The sequence below is a fragment of the Rattus norvegicus genome, chromosome 9, assembly GCF_036323735.1.
Source record: "Rattus norvegicus strain BN/NHsdMcwi chromosome 9, GRCr8, whole genome shotgun sequence".
NCBI lineage: Eukaryota > Metazoa > Chordata > Mammalia > Rodentia > Muridae > Rattus > Rattus norvegicus.
Window position 1 is genome coordinate 33,238,105 of NC_086027.1, and position 17,599 is coordinate 33,255,703.

The 17,599-nt window shown below is 37.7% G+C and overlaps 1 long non-coding RNA gene, 1 other non-coding gene and 1 pseudogene across 2 annotated transcripts in view; 1 reads left to right on the plus strand and 2 right to left on the minus strand.

Moving 5' to 3' along the window:
• The window catches only part of Rbx1-ps1 (ring-box 1, pseudogene 1), a 32,098-nt pseudogene continuing 14,499 nt past the window's right edge, over window positions 1-17,599 (minus strand).
• Window positions 1-17,599, minus strand: part of LOC134480562 (uncharacterized) — a 28,301-nt gene continuing 10,702 nt past the window's right edge. Inside the window, exon 2 of the long non-coding RNA XR_010054960.1 lies at window positions 1-2,885. This is a non-coding gene — a long non-coding RNA (uncharacterized LOC134480562). The remainder of the gene's footprint in view (window positions 2,886-17,599) is intronic.
• Mir30c2 (microRNA 30c-2) lies at window positions 15,578-15,661 on the plus strand. The gene has a single exon (NR_031844.1). It is a non-coding gene; the product is annotated as a microRNA 30c-2 (primary transcript).

A 17,599-nucleotide genomic window follows, 5' to 3' on the forward strand; every position in this document is an offset into this window, starting at 1 on the left:
TTTGGATTTTGAATTTAGTTTAATAAGATCTCATACATAGAATTCCATTCTTCCAGAATATGATTTTTAAAAAAAGATTAATGATTATCAGCTTGCTTTAGTAAATGCCTCACTCATAGGAAGGCTAGTGAGGATATACATTAAAAAAAAAAAATCTTTGCTCCATGTGGTAATACTAGGTGGAGAGATACACTGTTAGGTGGACCAGTGACCGGCATTGCCTGAATCTGACCTGACACCAATCTTCCCAGGAAAGGTCCCAAAAGAATCTATGACAAGAAGAAGAGAAACAAAATAAAATGTCACCACTAAGCAGGACATTTTCCCAACCCCTATATAATAAGCAAATAAGCCAGGCTGGAATAATTTGTTTCACATTCCTTTACTCTGATTGGGCTATTAAAGAACAAAGGAGAGTTTTAGATAATGAAGAGGAAATAAAAACCAAGAATTGGTCACACCATATGATTTAAACATAGGAGAGCATCCTTGAGGAAGTCTGTTCAGAAGGGATAAGGACCGTGTTCATGAGCCTTCAATGATCATTTACTGGACACATTCTTCTGATTGTTCGGGCAGGAGAGTGGACAGGAAAGAAAGGAGAGAAAGAAAGGAAGGAATGGTGTTTATGTACACCTTTCCTTCCCCTGGGTGCCACTGCTTGCCTTTCAGCAATTTTCCCTGTGGTAGCATTTAAATGATTATGAGAAAAATATGTCATTGCTTAGTGCTTTAAGTATTGGTACCATTGCTAAAATTGTAGATGCCATGTGCCAAGCACTTTTCAGGGTGTATCTGCCACAGCTGAACTGTCACAATGGCACTGTGAAAAATAAGGAAACTAAGGCAGGTTGGGTTGCATAGAGCGTCTAAGTGGGAGGGAATCTAAGAATATAAATTACGTAGGCTCACATGATAAAGACCAGCCAGTTTGAGTTGAAAGGGCTGTAGAAGGCATATGAAGTATACTTTCCATAGGTAGAGAAAATGAAAAACAAGGAAGATATGGAGAGAAATGGTGGGTGCAAGCCCTCAGAGATCAACTGGGTTGGCTGGTCTGCTACAGGTAAGAGGGTGTCTGGAAGTAGTATGGTGGGAACATAAATAGAATATTTGGAGTTTGGAAGTGCAAAAAAAGTCCAAACTTAATGACAAGCTACACTTTGAAAGAGAGTTGAATTATAGGTTAAACTTATTATGCAGGCTTGTTTTGTGTCCCTTCAAAGCTTCAAATAGGGACAGCAACTGGACTCTTGCTGCATCTGTAAATAGGCTGCTATCTGTTTTCCTTTCTTTTTGTAGTTGTAAAGAATCATTCATGCCAGCACAGTTAATGAGCTTTAGCTGTTGAATGGAATTATATATTCTGTTCAGTAAGGCCCTTCTCATGCTTCTGTTGTCTCCTACTTGCCGTGGTGTCTGTAGCACCAGGCTACTTCTAAGTCATAATGATCAAGCTCTCCAGAGAGTCTAGCTCTGGAGAGTATGTCCAGTCTGGATCATATTGGACCTGTAACGACAGAAGTCCTTTGGGCAAATGTAACCATATTGTGATGTCATTTTTCTGTACCATGACTTCCCTTCACCAAGGCTTCTGAAAAATTTCTAGGGGGAAGCCATTCAGTTTTCTAAAGTTTTTTTGAAACAGAATTTTGATCTACCAAATTATATAGGGACTTTGAGTTTCCTAGTACAGAACTGCACCTTCATATATTGTTGAGTGAATGAGATATTGTTTTCTCTTCTAAGATGTTTCTCTGTTGTACCCCTGTCTTGGAGTTTCTTGTGTAGGCTTGTACCATTTCCATCTATTATTTATTGCATGGGATTTAAACTTCTCTCTTTAGTACTTCAATTCTCTGCAAATTGAAACTGGGACCTTGGGCATGGTAGACAAGTGTTTATCACAATTTTATATAACCCCAGCCCTAAATCTAAACTTTAACATTTAGTCTTCTTTAAATATTTCTCCGAGATGACCACTTTTCTGTACTTCTTAGAAAGGTAAACCAATTTCCTGGGTGTTACTTTGAGGTGACTTCTCATTTTGCCTACCCTTCCTGGGGGCTGAGCTCTGTAGGATTTGCCTCCTTGATTGATATACTTGGTGGCTGTAGCCAGTGCTTTGTTTGTACTAGAAACAGAAGAATTCCATGTTGGTATAACCAGTACAAGTTCTTTCCATGCCCAGCAGTCAGCCAGGGTAGAGATCCTTTATGTGCTGAATCCCCCTCTGCAATGAAAACATCTACTCTTCGACTGAAAAAACTAACAAACATTTCTCCATACATTTAACATAAAGTATTTGATTAACATATTTAAGTGTATGAAAACAGATCTATTGTCCTAAACCCTGGTGAAGTGTTAATTTATTTAACCAATCAAGTTATATGTCAGAGTTAAATGTAACAAAATCAGAAGAGAAGCATGTGAAGCAAACACATTTTATGAACAGACACACACACACACACACCTACAAATTTTTTAGTCTGATTTTTTAAATTTTTGCATCCCTGATTCTATATGGGTGTTCTATAAATGGCCAGTTGTTTATAACGTAAACATTTTAGCTGTTGACAAGATTAAGTTTGAGCAATCTATGAGTGCTTTTCTGATTACTCAGTCACCGTATTAGTTATTTTCTTCTTTGCTGTGATTAAATTCCAGGCAAGGCCCAAATTGAAGGCCTTAGTTTGGGTCACAGTTTGAGGACATGTTTCATCATTATGGTGGCAGGAACATGAGCACCTGGTTACATTATGCTTACTGTCAGATGACTCCTAGACCTTACCTTAGCTCACTTTTTTCTTTTGCTCAGTTCAGGACTCGGGCCCATGGTACACTGCCACATACATTCAGAGTGAGGTCTTCCCGTCTTCTTTAACCTAATATACAGAATTAGGTAAAGAATTAGCCAAAGGGGGAGGGGGAAACCTTATAGAAATGCATACAGGTTTGTTTCCATGGTCATTTTAAAATTCCATCAAGTTGATAGTGAAGATTAACCATCACAGCTCATAAATCTGCTTTCAAAACTATGGCAGTATGTGAATACCTTCACAATCCTTTCACTGACATTTGTTTTGATGGGGAACTAATCTCAATGAGTGACAAGAAAAGTATTTATAATGAGTGAAACAGCTAGTCAAAGGGACACCATGCATCCGTAGCTTTTCTCTGTTACAGTATTTTTAAGGTTATGTTAAAATTAAAGTCTGGAGGCTCTCCTGTGCTCTATAGTGAGAATGTCTGCTAGCACGTGGGCCACTTGGAATTATTGCTTAACATGTACTCTCTTGCTATCTCAGCCATTTCTGCATTAGTAAGACTCTTCTGTACTTCACAGATCTTAGATATGTAATACTATATATTCAAGGACTGCTTCAGATGTAGTGTTTATGTAGACATTTAAGACTATCACTGGCACTGTATATCACAGTGAGAATACTAGCTTTCTAACTGAAACAAATGGCTGCTACAGTGTATTATTAAATTCTGTCTTACTTATTAGAAAATTATGCTCTTTTTTTTGTACACGACTTTGTGCCTTTTTATTAAATGAACATTTTCAACTCTAGCAAATAGCTCTATTTTTATTTTCATTATTATGTTTCTAGCCATTTATATATTTTTAAACTAATACTTGGTAAAGTCCTTCCATGTGCACCTATGCAGAACTTCATCTAAAATTACATCAGTTAGACTTTCAGTGTCTAGAATGTACAAGGCCCTAGATTTCATTCCTGGGTATTGCAGTAAGTATCAGAGACTCTACTTCTAGCTCTGACTGCTGCACTCGAGTCACCACTGTGAGACAGTCACATCATCAAGCCACTCGCACATTATTAAACAGCGGTGACTTCATTTCAGTGTTTCCTTTGGTTACTATTTGGGAGACTCCCTTCCAATAGAGGAAGTGGGCTGATGGAGGCCAGTGTTTTCATTTTAGACCTTCACGTCTCTGGAAATCTGCATCCTCGGTAGAAAATAGAGCTGTGTGAATGCCAGAGTGTAACCTGACATCCATCAGGGAGAGGGAGGAGGTCCCATAAAGCCTTGTGTCTTTCACAGTAATCCTCCCATTTGGCGAGAGTTAGACAGGAAGTGTTTAACAATGGGATTTTATAAATTTCAATGTAGTAATGAGTTTTTATATTTGAATGGATCTAGGGAAGTCTTTTTTTTTTTTCTCCCCCCTAACAGGATGGGCACTTAGAGTGAAGGTGTCTATGGACTTGGGAGCATTTGCTTGCTTTATTGGACTTTGTGTAATATTTTCCCATTTTATCATGTTAATCAAGGGAGAAAGGAAGAAAGAGCTGGAGTGTCTATTGATTTCAAATAGTTTGCCAAAGGGGAGTTAGTGAGAAAGTAGCTGTCTTTTATTTAGGAAGATGATTTTATCAACAACAGAGACCTTAGACTGTGTTCAACTAGGCCAGAACAATGGAGTTATTTTCTTTCACATTTGCACCATAAGACCTGATAGTTTTAAAAGCTTTATACACAAGTAGCTTTATATCAAGAACTAAATTTACAGGGACTTGAGGAAAAGATATTCCTGCTTGACCCCAGTCACACAAGTTCTCCAAGGCAGCTATAAATACAAGTGAATCCTCTTCCTCTAAGACCAATGAAGCCTTACAGATTTTAGAGACTTATAGATTGTGCACAAGAACAATGTAGCTCTTCACTACTTAGTAACCCTTGTCAGTAACATAGGAGTTAGGCAGGTTACAGCTAAAGGGGATAAAGAGAAGGAAGAGTCAGAGGTTCGGAAAGGCATGTAAACCAGAAACCTGGTTCTGAAAGGACCAGCTAAAAGGTCACAAAATTTGGGGTAGCATATATTCATTCTGTGGCATGTTTCCTTAGTATTTGGATAAAGCCTTAATAAAGGCATCAAAAAAGAATATTATAAGCTGGAAACACCAATGAAGAAGAGAACTCACTGTAGGATTCCACAGCTACTAAGTAATAGGATGTTGTCTTTTGATGACAGATACTCTGTTTTATCTGTGATCCTGTCTTACCTCTCCAGAGTCATTGGTTATACTGTGAACTTCAAGTACTCAGCCCATAGAGATCTAGAATACCTTTTATCTCTGACCTACTATTCATATTACTCTCTTTTCTCAAGACTTATAGATTGTGCACTTCAGCTTATAGGTGACAGTGCTTTTATGAAGGAATTAATCCTCACAATTTAACATTCCAGATAAGTGAATTATATACCATTTAAAACTAAAAGAACTAAATAAAAAAGTAATTTCTGAAGTGTGTATTTTTTAGTTTCTTTAAAGAAAGAGACAGATCCCCTTTGCAGCAGTGTTTTGGTGCATAGAGGCTGTGGCTGCAGACAGCACTTGTGCTGTGCCTGTTGAATGTATTGAAGCCTCTGATTTTTGGGCATGGGACTATAATTGCTAGTCTCTCTCTGACTGACTTGTGCCTTTAAAACATTGGGACTTTGCCTACTATTCTCCACAGCACTAGAACAGTGCCAATGAAGGTTCCATAAATGCTTGGTTGATTTTTAATGATCATATCATTCTTCCTTAATGTTGCCTTTTCAGTCAGTATTACTCAACTTGGGCTTAATGGCAATGAAAACACCTTTTCTCACTTGTTCTATTGCCCCAGTTCGTCCTTTCCTGTCCTTTCATTACCTAAATTTGAATAGATACTTAGAATTATCCTTAAGCTTCACAAGAGCTATACCACCTATACTACATGTGGAATTTCTTAGACACACTGCCTAATAGTGACATTAATTTGGTTCATTGTGCTAATCTGTCCATGTCCTGTGGACCTCCAAGTCATAGTCCAACATAATTTTGCTTTTTAAGGTATATGTCCAGTTGAGGAAATCTTTATTCTTTAGTTTGACCGGCCACCTTAATAAAGGTTGTCATGTTACACAGGAAATGCCCAGGCAAAGTGTAGTTAGTGAGGGCTGAAGTTTAACTCTCTTGAGTTTCTGTTAGTATCAGTCCCTCTAGGGCACGTGTGTGCAGCACTTAGGACTCTACTGCGTTAGGGCTCTAATCAAACTTCTCCACCAGGATATCTAGAGAAACTGATGCATTGTATAACACATTTCCTCTGTCTATACATCCACTAATCATATTCAGAAGGAGGAAATAAAAACACCGAAATTAAATAACGTCCTCCTACGTTCTCTTATACCTTAAAAAAGAAATTAAAAACACGATTGCTGTCCAAGGCAAAGGATTTCAGATATGTGTTCACTCATTTTATAAATATTTGTCCCTCAGTTACTCTAAGTAGCGTTCTGATAAGGGTTGGTGGTACAGCTCTGAGCAAGGCCAGTGCAGTCCCTGCCATTCCTTATCCGTCACTGACAGGCACTATCAGGTTGGCAGGAGGAGTGAAAAGCAGTTGCTGAATAGGTGCTGCTGCATAGACCAGAGCTGAGAAATGGTGTGTGCTGAGTGGAAGCTGTTCACATCGGCTGAGAGGCCGATGTGTCAAAGTCTAGACAGATTGGGAAACAAACCCCAAGAAACTGGAATTTGGAGCAGCTTGCTTTTTAAAGCATTGAATACTAATATTAATAGACTTCTTATGCCAGTAGTTCAGGTGAAAACTAGTGATAGCTCTCACGGTCTGGTCTATGTGTTCTAAAAGTAGCAGTGTCGTGTGAAGTAAATGTCCTTGTACTTAACTGCCATATAAGAATTTTAATCCTTTTACTAAGGGGCAAATCCTAACAGAACACTAAGTCAATCTTTGTGCCCAAGTCTGATGCTCTTTAGAGAGTTTTCAGAGAATTGCTTGTGCAATACCCATTTTGTCCACTGGTGCCCTAGAGGGTTCATATTAATCAGCTTTTGAAAGTTCTTTATTTTGGTGTACACTATACTGGAGCTGACTTCTGACTCTTCTGACTTAAGCAGTCCTGTTCACAGGTCTCAAAGGGCCTATTGGTGAAAAGCCACAAGGTAATTGGCCCGGGACTCCTATTTAACCTCAGTCCATTCTCCCTTCTCCAGTGCAGCTTATTCCTTAGTCTAAGATTTTGTAACCCTTTTAAAAAAAGTGGAGAAGAGGAATAGTCTTTGGTCCCTTGGAGATGACTGCCTGCAGGAACCTGGTTCTAGGTGCCCACCTCTCCTGTCACCTTCTAGGGATGTTAGGCTAGAATATTTTTGCTGGATTTAGAAGGTCTGTGTATGACCCAGTTGCCCAAAGGAAAAATAAATGTTTCCTTTTCCCAACATTACTATCTGCCCTTCTTTCTTAGTTTCTTGATGGTTTATTTGCTTCTGGGCGCCTTTCAATTTCTTATTAATATTTACATGACATATGTATTCATGTCACACAGATGTGGAAATGTTTAGATGCAATTAGACAGATAAGTAAAAATGCCAGATAAATATTTGCTTCATTAATTTTCCTGGTCAATTATCACTTTAGTAAGAATGGTCTTACATGACCTCACACATCTAAAATAGGTTTTCCCAACTGATACCTTGATATATAGTGCATTTCTCATCACTGTAATATTATATATTTAATAATTATATTTGTTTCTATATATATTATAATGCTAGGAACTCAGATCTCTAGTACATAGAACAATGCCATATCTATTGGCACCTTTTATATTTTGAAACGAGAATATCTTAATGAAAGTGATCATAATTGTCTTTTTTTAAAGTTGAGTATGTGTTAAGTTTATTGTTTCCCAATGTGACACAAATAGTAAATGAAACCAAATCCAAACTCAGGCTCTGTACTGTTCATATTATGTCTCAGGAAGATAATATCTGTACTTACTAGTTAATATGTCTTTACAGAAGAAATCAAATGATCATAAAGGACAGTGGACTAAAGTTTTTCACAAGCAACTGTTTCTAAAGTGTGTCAGCATTGTATCACAGTAAAGAAAGCTAGGGTAGCAAACTGAGTGTGGTGAACCCTAGAGAAATCTGAAGTCTCTTGTCAGTCTGGCAGTCTCCTTTCTCCCCGTATGTCTCATATCAGCCAGTTAAAGAATTGACCAACTTGGTTTTAATTTTCCTGTCTTTGGCCCACTTTTTTAAGGTAACTGCTAATTCGTGAAGATATAGTTACTGTTGCTTTCTTTTTCTTTCCCTGTGGGAGAAGAGGTAGGGACACATAGCCTGCATGTTTGTAAGTTCATTCTTTCAGACTCTCAGTTGTCTCTAGTTGTCTCCATGACAGGACTACAGCTTCACCAAAGGGGTGTGTGTGTGTGTGTGTGTGTGTGTGTGTGTGTGTGTGATGGAGAGAAAAAAGTGAACTGAGTTAGAAGTTTTGACGTCTAGATAAAAACATGTTCCTTTGCCACCACGCCTTTCCTCATATAAGTTAATTTTTCTAGTGGAAATAAGTTTCTCCCTTTAATGTAATGAAAAAGGTAAACTGGTAGATCTGCTGTGTCTGTATGATGAGAAAACCATTCCTTACTTAGTGCCCTAAGCATTCCAGTGCTGGGCTGTTGTATAAGCTTAGCACATTTCTCTTCCCTTAGTTCCCCCAGGTTCTGTTTTTCGTCAGAAGAAAACACTGTCATATTGATATACAATAGTCACAAAATCCTGCCCTAGTCTACTGCCCTCTGTGCTGTGACAAGAGACCGCTGTTAGATTTCCTAAAATGCAAGGTGCTCTCTTCTGCTCTGTTTTCATCAAATACAGTAGGTTACCTGAGAAATATTTGCCTTTCTGCTGCTGTTCTAAAATGACTACTTACTGAGTAGCAGCAAACAACTCGTGCTTACCTCTTCATAGAACTCAGCATCATGAACTGTGACTCGCAGTTTTCCTTGTCATAAAAAGTTACTGAAACGTTGAGACAGTAGTAAGAGAAAGTCCACAAAGGAGTCATGCTTTACCACACGACTGTTGAAAAATACATGTTCTAGATTTTTACATATGTCCCTTCAGTACTGGTCCATTTTTGTAGCCCTGCAGTTGTATTATATTGAAAATAACAGTATGCTTAAACAGTGTCATAAATAAATATATGAACAACTTATATTGACATAATACATTATGCCAAATTACTCTTGAAATTGCTTTTCTTTTGACTAATATTATTATGTAAATTTTTATCACTTTGCTATCCTGATAAATTATCTTAAAAATATTAATGCATCAAAAGTAGAGGGTTTTTGTTATTGTTGGTTGCTCAAGCATAACAGATTTGTGAGCCATGCCAGGATGTATGTGTGTGTGTGTGTGTGTGTGTGTGTGTGTGTGTGTGTGTAAATAATAGCTACAAAATGCTAACTCAAAATGTTTATTGACCTCAGTTTTGGTCACTACAAAAATCTAATGATCTTTGAATTTTGTTATTTGACTTCATATAGTAGGCATTCTTGACTTGACAATTATTACTGTTTTAATAGTGATTGACAGAAGTTTATAAGGACATTGCAGGATCTCCTGAGAAGTACACACAATGCCTACACACGTAGAATATTGGACAATCTAATGCAGTAAATATGGTTTGATTGTTGCTCATTATCACCTTAAAATTTAAAGGCCAATACGATATGATAGTTGTTTTGTCATTCACAAGTTGATAAGAACCACATTGCTATAATAGGAAAAGAAGCTGAGTGGATTAAAGCATAAACAGAAGGAGATGTACCAGCCATGAATCCAAGCAAGCAAATATGTGAGTCTAGCTGTATACAGTCACATCCATACTTTTGGGGTAGATTTGCTCTAAGTAGGGGTGTTGTTGAGTTTAGGTCTGTGACTTTGGTATTTGTTTCCATTTCTTTAGCCTTTCTTTTCCTGCCCTTTATATAGCTATTATTACTTTTGCTGGGGGTGGGCATGCCTGTTACACCATCTGTGTGGCACTTTATGGAGTGGGTTCTCTCCCCTTTCAACTGAGGTCATTAGGATTGCAAAAGAAATCCTTTCCTGAGCCCTCTCACTAGCTCTCTACCCCCTTTAAAATCTAAGATAACTTTTAGTACAGCATTTTAATTCTGTTGCCCTTTTTAATGCTATATTTTCTGACATTTTTATAATCACTAAAGTGATAATATGTCTTTGATTTGTTATAATCAATTTAAGATTGTTATTAATTTAACACTAATTAAATTAGTGCTGAGTGATCACTTGGGCTCTGTCACTTTGAATCTGTCTGCATCAAGAATCGCCATAGAGTGACCACTCAGGTTTGCCTACTAAAAAACAAAACTGAACATACAAAGTTCTTGACCTCCATAGAAGATTTACTTACTGCATTTGAATTCACTGATAGCATCTAGACCCTGTTTATTCTGCAGTATTTTTAAACTGAGCTTTGCATATTCTTTCCTGCTTAGACTAGTCAGCCACTGTGTGGCAGTGTCAGCCACCAGCACTGGAAACTGCTTGAGCTTACTACGGCAATGGGGAACTCCAATTCCACCCTGTGGTGCAGAGAAGCAATGGTGCTTTGGGTTCTAGTGACACCTGCTGGTACTTTTTTTTCCTCTAGATCACTTTTTGAGAAAGAATCATTTAATCATTAAGATGTCATAAAAGGCCTCCATTTTCTGTCACTATAAGCTTTGCTATGATAGAAGCAGCAACCAACACTTGGATTTTACATTGGGCTTTTCCTACAGGAGGGATTAGACCAAAAGACATTGTCATGTGGTAAAGTTAGAATGTCTGTATAATAGTATCACAGGAAGTGCTTCTAAGGATTGATACTCTGAGAGAACATGCCTGACATTATAGGAGGTCACCATGTTATTTTATCATTTTATAACATCTGAGGGCACTCAAAGGCAAGCTTAGCAGTTTTATTCCATTTCTGGTGAAGTTAAAGTTTTGAGTAAATGCTGAACAATGAGAGAATTTTGATCACAGTGCACCTGTGTAATTTTTACATTTGTATAAGTGTTGCAGGAATAGATTTTTTTAAAAAAAATTAATACTGACAATAAGGTTAAAAATCATCTTTGATACTCAGCTTCTCCTTTCTCCTTGCTCCAGTCATATTACAGCTTTCACTTTCCCGTGCTTTCCAGATACATTTTCCCAAAGCACATGCACACACTCTGTTGTTTGTAGACTGGAAACAAAGTAGCTAGTATTTGTCAAAGCTACTGTTATACTAAAGCCTTCACTGAAGAGACGGAACAGACTCAGCCGCCTAAGTCATGCCACTAACAACTCGATATTCTATCACGGCAACAGTTTTTTCTAAAGTTGCTTAACTAAAACATTGATAGGACTACAGTTTTCCAATTACAATACAGAGCAGTGATTTACCTTTACACCTTTACAGCTGTTTAATACGTGCTCCCATGGGCAGCGCTGGTAACATTCCTCCGTCCACTTGAACACTCCCACACTCCCGTCACGGTGGTAGCCAGAGCTAGCTAACTTCTTAACATAAGACCCACACTTTATTTTGTCCAACAGTGTCAAAGTGATCTGTGTTTACAGTTCATGTGGACAGAGGATTAAAGTTGGCTGAGGAAATTTTATTTGAACATTTTCCATTTTTACATCATTGAAGAATATATAATTCATCATTCAAACCTTTAGTATTTCATAATGTTTGATTACATTTTGTATGTTTGTTTTTAACTTGAAACTTCCCACACTTAAAACACCAGTAAGAATTTTTTAAATATAAGAATCAATTATAAAAAATTCATTTGTTATTTTTTTTTCTGAGCACAATAGCTTAAGTAAAACAGTTAAGAATGGAAGAGAAGGGATAGGAATCAGGAAACCAAGTTTAAGAAAAAGTGATCAGATATATTACATCAGGATGGTGCTTTAATCTGTTCACAGCATTTCCCAGAAGATTCTCTGTTCTGTACACTATGTAGAATTTGCTAAGTCTGGTTTCAACAGTATTCTACCAAGAGTGTAGACAGGAAATCCCATCAAGCAGACATTCAGAGTAAGGAGCAGTTCTGGCTGTAAGAACGGAACTTTTTCTTTTTTTCTTTTTTTTTTTTTTTTTTTTTTTTTCGGAGCTGGGGACCGAACCCAGGGCCTTGCGCTTCCTAGGCAAGCGCTCTACCACTGAGCTAAATCCCCAACCCCGGAACTTTTTCTTTGAGGTGAACATGAGAAGTTAATTAAATAGTAGACTTTATTTTTTTGAACAAACGATATTTTTATTAAGCTAGGGAACTCTTGAGTGAAGCAACGCTCTGCATTTTGTGAGGAGAGTGAGTGTTTTCCTGACTTAACAACGCACTGCTGGGTTTGCACATACTGTAATGCTGCAGTGAGGTGCTGAAGCTGCGGTTAGCATCCAGGTAAGGGCAACACAATAGAGTAAGAAAGGTGACCCATGAAAGTAATTGTTAGGTTTTGTTGTGCTTTCTTCAGAGTTGTTCCTTAGAAATTTCCATGTAATTCATTGTCCCTCCGAAATACATTTGTTATATTGTAGGTATTTGGGTTTGGGGCTATAACTAGGGGCTAATGATCCCTTACTCTTAGAAAATGAAATGTATGTAGTATGGATGGCACATGTGTGCCAAGCCACACATAGAGAGGCCCGAGCACAGCTTAGTAGAGTTGATTCTCTCCTTCCATTTTGGTTGACCATTGTACCTAGGATTTCAGGTTTGGCAGCAAGCATTGTTTGTAAGCCCTGAACCATGCTGCCAGCTCACATGCTCTTCTACAGAGGATGTGTGTGTGGAGGGCAAGATGAAAAGTGGCATGGAAGGCCATGGGCAGCAGCCTAAGTGAAGTATATACAAAAGAGGGCCAAAGGTGCAATAACCAGGAGATACTCTAGAAATAGCAGGTATCCAATACAAAGATGTCTAGATGGGAACTTCTTCAGGAATTAGAAATGTCCATGGCTAAGTCCTGGTATACAATATAAATCAAGCTTCAAAATGTAAACCATGTTGTTTCTATGCATCATATATAATTACTTTAAGTCCGCTACATTTGGAGTTTTAAAAATGAGGATTAGGAAAAACTGTGTGTGTGTGTGTGTGTGTGTGTGTGTGTGTGTGTGTGTGTGTGTGTGTGTGTAATATTAAATGTAGTATGTTCTACTGGGAATTTTAAAAGTCATATAATGGCCAAAAATGTTTTTGCGGGGAGACAGCATGCCAGGTTTATAGCTTAAAAATCCCAATCTAGTGGAAGGGGAATGTAATGAGGTGATTTGAGTACAGAATCTTACCAACTGCGACTATGATCAGTGTGAACATTGGGTGAACTGAAAATGACCCAAGTTTTAATTTCTGGGAAGCCTTGGTGAAGCGTAAAGACCAGATTCCATGTTACTGTAACTAAAGTTATGTTCAAGATTTTGTTTTGTTCTTACTGTTTGACTTAGAACATTTTAAATCCTGAAATGATTATGCAGTATTCAGAACCATTAAGGCAGTTTCCTTTCATTCCTGTCCATTTTATAACTGTTTACATACTATTTACATGGATGTCTCCAAAGTTATTTTTCACCCTGACTTTTCTTTATTTGGAATCTAGCAGAGAAATAAAATTTAAGAAGCAGGTAGTTGTCAGGGAAGGTTAACTTTCCACAAGGTTTTGCTGGCATCTAAGAAAAGATTGGCTATAATGTGGTCAGTTCTCCTCCTGGCCATGAAGACCATAGAAAACTGCAGCAGCTCTACTTTGAATTACTGAGAACTAAAAATACTGTTTCTGAAACTGTTGTTCCTTTTATTTGTTTTAAGAAAGTTATATTTTTCACAAAGTCATTAAATTGCCAGACATTAGATCATATATTCATTCTTTAAATACTTACTGTTTCTACCCAGTAAACCTGGCTCCATGTTGTAAATTTTCATCAAATAGAATGAAATTGAGTAAAATTAAACCAAACCTCCCGGATAACTTGGTTTCAGAAAGAGATAGAAAATGATACTGACGATATTGAACTATGAGTTGGTGATAGATAAGCATCAAGGCATAGTGATGGAGAGAGGACAGAATAGGTAGTTCCTTCAGGGCACAGGTTTTAGCCAAAGACCCATGGGGGCTGCTTTGAGAGAGAAATGCTTGATTTAGGATTTGAGACAGATGGGACTAACTAGATGGGTGATCAGAGTTCAAAAACAGTTGAATAACAGGCTTCTTGAAGTTCTTTGCAATGCCATTCCTTCAAGACAACAGAAGTCCAGTATGCAGCAAGCTGCATTTGTAAGCCTTCTGGTCCAGATTCTGGATGGTGTCAGCATTGATATGTGGCTTTTCAGTCACTTGCTTCTCCTTGGAGAACCTTATCACTGAGTGGGGAATTACTCAACTTCCCCATATCTCTCTGCTTCTCTCTTTGTGTGTCTTTATATTTGTTCTTTTTAGTTTTAATACTAAAATATATATCATGCCATTTTCCCATTTATACAGCCCAGTATTTATGGCACCCATTTTCCTTCCCTAGCATCTGTCTCACTAGCCTCATTTCTGACCCCTCATCCAACCACTGAATTTTGGAATGTCTCAGCATAGGCTTTTAATAACTCCATCTTATGACTGTTGTGAAATAGCATCTTCTTCAGTGTGCAACCCTCTGAAGTCTACATAACACATCGTCATCTAACGTAATATCAGTAGTGTTTCAGTAACTTCTATCTCAGGGCTGTGTTGCCCCACTACAGTACCTCCTACACTACAATTGATGCATCTGTCCAAGGTTGTATTTTGAGGATTAAGATTGGTGCTATTCATTTCTTCTCACCTAGCATTTTACACCATTGTTGGTGCATGGCAAGTACATTGCAAATGTTTGTCTAATGCACGAATGAGTGATATGTGTCAGTTACTGAGTTGTATGCCACTCTGGTTCACAGATGGTGGTCTCATCATGTAGGCTTATTTTGTGATATGTTGTATATGTGATGACTTTCTTCTTTGCTATCCAACAGATCAACTTAGCAAATGCTAATTGCATTAGCAAATTACAAGAACTTTTTGAGTCATTCATTGTCAGAGAAGAACTTAGGAATCCACTGGCTCCATTGATGTGTATGCCTCCAGTTATATATTTATTCTCGTCCACATACAAGACTTTAAGTCTTTTGGGATTATGTTATATTTAGTATACCAGCTTAGTACATTAATTTTCCAACTCTGCTCATTTGACTGATTTATGATTTTATAACCCGTCAATAAGATAACTGGCTATCATGATCAAACCTTTGGATGGTCTTATGTCTGCAGATATAGTTGAACAGTTGTTCTCAGTTCTGTTCAGGAGTGAGTGAAGCAAAACAAAAATCATATAGCCTAGACAGTGAGAAAGTGGACTTGTTTTTCTTCCTGAAGTTAGAGAGCACGGTTGTAATTAGAAAGGTAAGTCCTTGGACCATTTTGGGAAAGCACAGAAATGCCTGGGTGTTAGGGCCAAACTAGGAAATCCCAGGAAAATCCTGACATGTGCAAAACAGGAACTGAGTAGACATCAGGAAGGTAAGCAGCTTGCAGCCTTCTCACCTGCTCCAGACCTAGAAGCTGGGATTTAGTCCCAAAGCTACTGTTTTCTATCTCCTGCATTGTGATCTCCAGATGCTCCATGTTGTCCTGAGGCTTGTGCTGCTCACCGCCAACCTGCTGTAGAGAGCACTGAGTGACAGATACTGTAAACATCCTACACTCTCAGCTGTGAAAAGTAAGAAAGCTGGGAGAAGGCTGTTTACTCTCTCTGCCTTGGAAATCAACTAAGAGAAATGATTTTTAAATGGCCTGTGTCTTGTAGTTGGTCCTATCACTGATCTGTTATGAGGTCAACTCTGAAAGGTAAAAAGGGTGAACTAATCTGTACTAAGTGCAAGACACTTTGGGAGATGGATTATTTTTAACTGTTTAAGAAGACCATGTATGGTGGTGTGTGCCTATTATCCCACTACTCAGGAGACTGAGACTGTTGAAATAAACCAGATTGGGCTACCATGTGAGATTCTGGGCTAGCCTGGGCTACATCAAGAAACCTGTCTCATAAAAAGTTTATATGAGACTATATATTTCATAGATTGCTGTGGTAGCCTGCTGTATGAAACCAATACAACACTAAATGCCGGCACATTAGCTCACCAATTTTTCCATTAACTTTGCTAGCATTTTATACACTAAGCTTGTATTTTGATGGTGTCTGAGACTTGCTACTTTACCAGAGATCAGAGGCAGTTTAGATCCTTATGTAGGAAGAATGGTAGGCTAAACAATATGACAAAAACCTGCTATTTAAAGACTGTATAATTAGACATTTCCAGAAAAGGTGGGGTTATAGGGTGCAGTTGGGAGATAATACAGGAAGAGAATTTTAAGCAAAATCTATAGAACAGGTTTAACCTGTTTCTTTTTCCAGTAAACCATCCATATTAAATATTTATTGAACACCTCATTTAGAATTTGGGATTGTCCAAAATGTGAGTGTTTTGCATTGGCAATTCTAACAAGCATCTGCCACTAAGCTATATCCCCAACCCCAACAATTAGATATTGTTCTAATCAATATCTTTTCAGAGATACCGACCATAAAGTATGCCCGTATACAGCAAGCTCTTAGAATGTTAAAATACTTAATGTGTATATTAAATTTTATTTGTACATATTTACTCAAATATATAACCTTAGCATACTAGCATGCCTTAGTCATTTAAACAAAAGACATTCTATTGCCTTAAGTATATTAGAGAAGCATTTTATTTCTTCAGATCCCCAAATGCAAATAAAAAGTATTGCTTCATGTATGTCTAGTTAAAAAAAAATGTATAAAAACAGGGATTTCAGCATGTGAGTTCAAGAAAGTATCTGGACAAACTGGTTCATATCAGTTACGGACACTGTTGAAGTACTAGCTGAACAGCTCAGCTTGGATTAACCTTTATAGATTTGCCTCAGGCTAAAGAAACCTTCTTCAAGACAATGTACTATATTCTTCTGAAAGAAACAGTTACTGTTGATTGAACTTGCACTTTCTGCCAGGGATGCAAATTGCTCTGGGCAAGGACAGCTCTGCTGGAAGTAGGTATAGTCTGACACTGCATGTGCTCTCACCCTCACTGCTTTTTACCAAGATAAATGAACAAGAAAGACATCAGGATAATCCAGATCAAAGCTGGTACTGGTTTGTAGCTTTTCAAAGCTTAGTGAAAAATATGAAATTACATATATTATTATTAACAAATATTTATTAACTGTGAGCCACTTCTGAGGTATAGAAATGTGGTAGGGAAAATGTTTGCTGTGTATTCTGTGTATTTATGTGAAATATCCAGCTTTATTCCATGATAATTTTGCCTTTTTCAATTCAGCCAAATGAATTTCAATGAATTTTAATATTTCAGAATGCTGATTTCACTGTCTATGAAACACTTCTAGACAAAGAATTTCCTTCATCTGTAAGACTAGTGACTGACATGACCGACTCATAAGAAAACATGCTTGTGGGGTTGGGAATTTAGCTCAGCGGTAGAGCACTTGCCTAGCGAGCGCAAGGCCCTGGGTTCGGTCCCCAGCTCCGAAAAAAAGAAAAAAAAAAAAAAAAAGAAAACATGCTTGAGTGGTCAGTGTTTCCTTGATGTATTTTATATGTGTGTCACATGTCTTTGTTGAAGAGATATTGTTAACCAGCTATATAAAAGTTG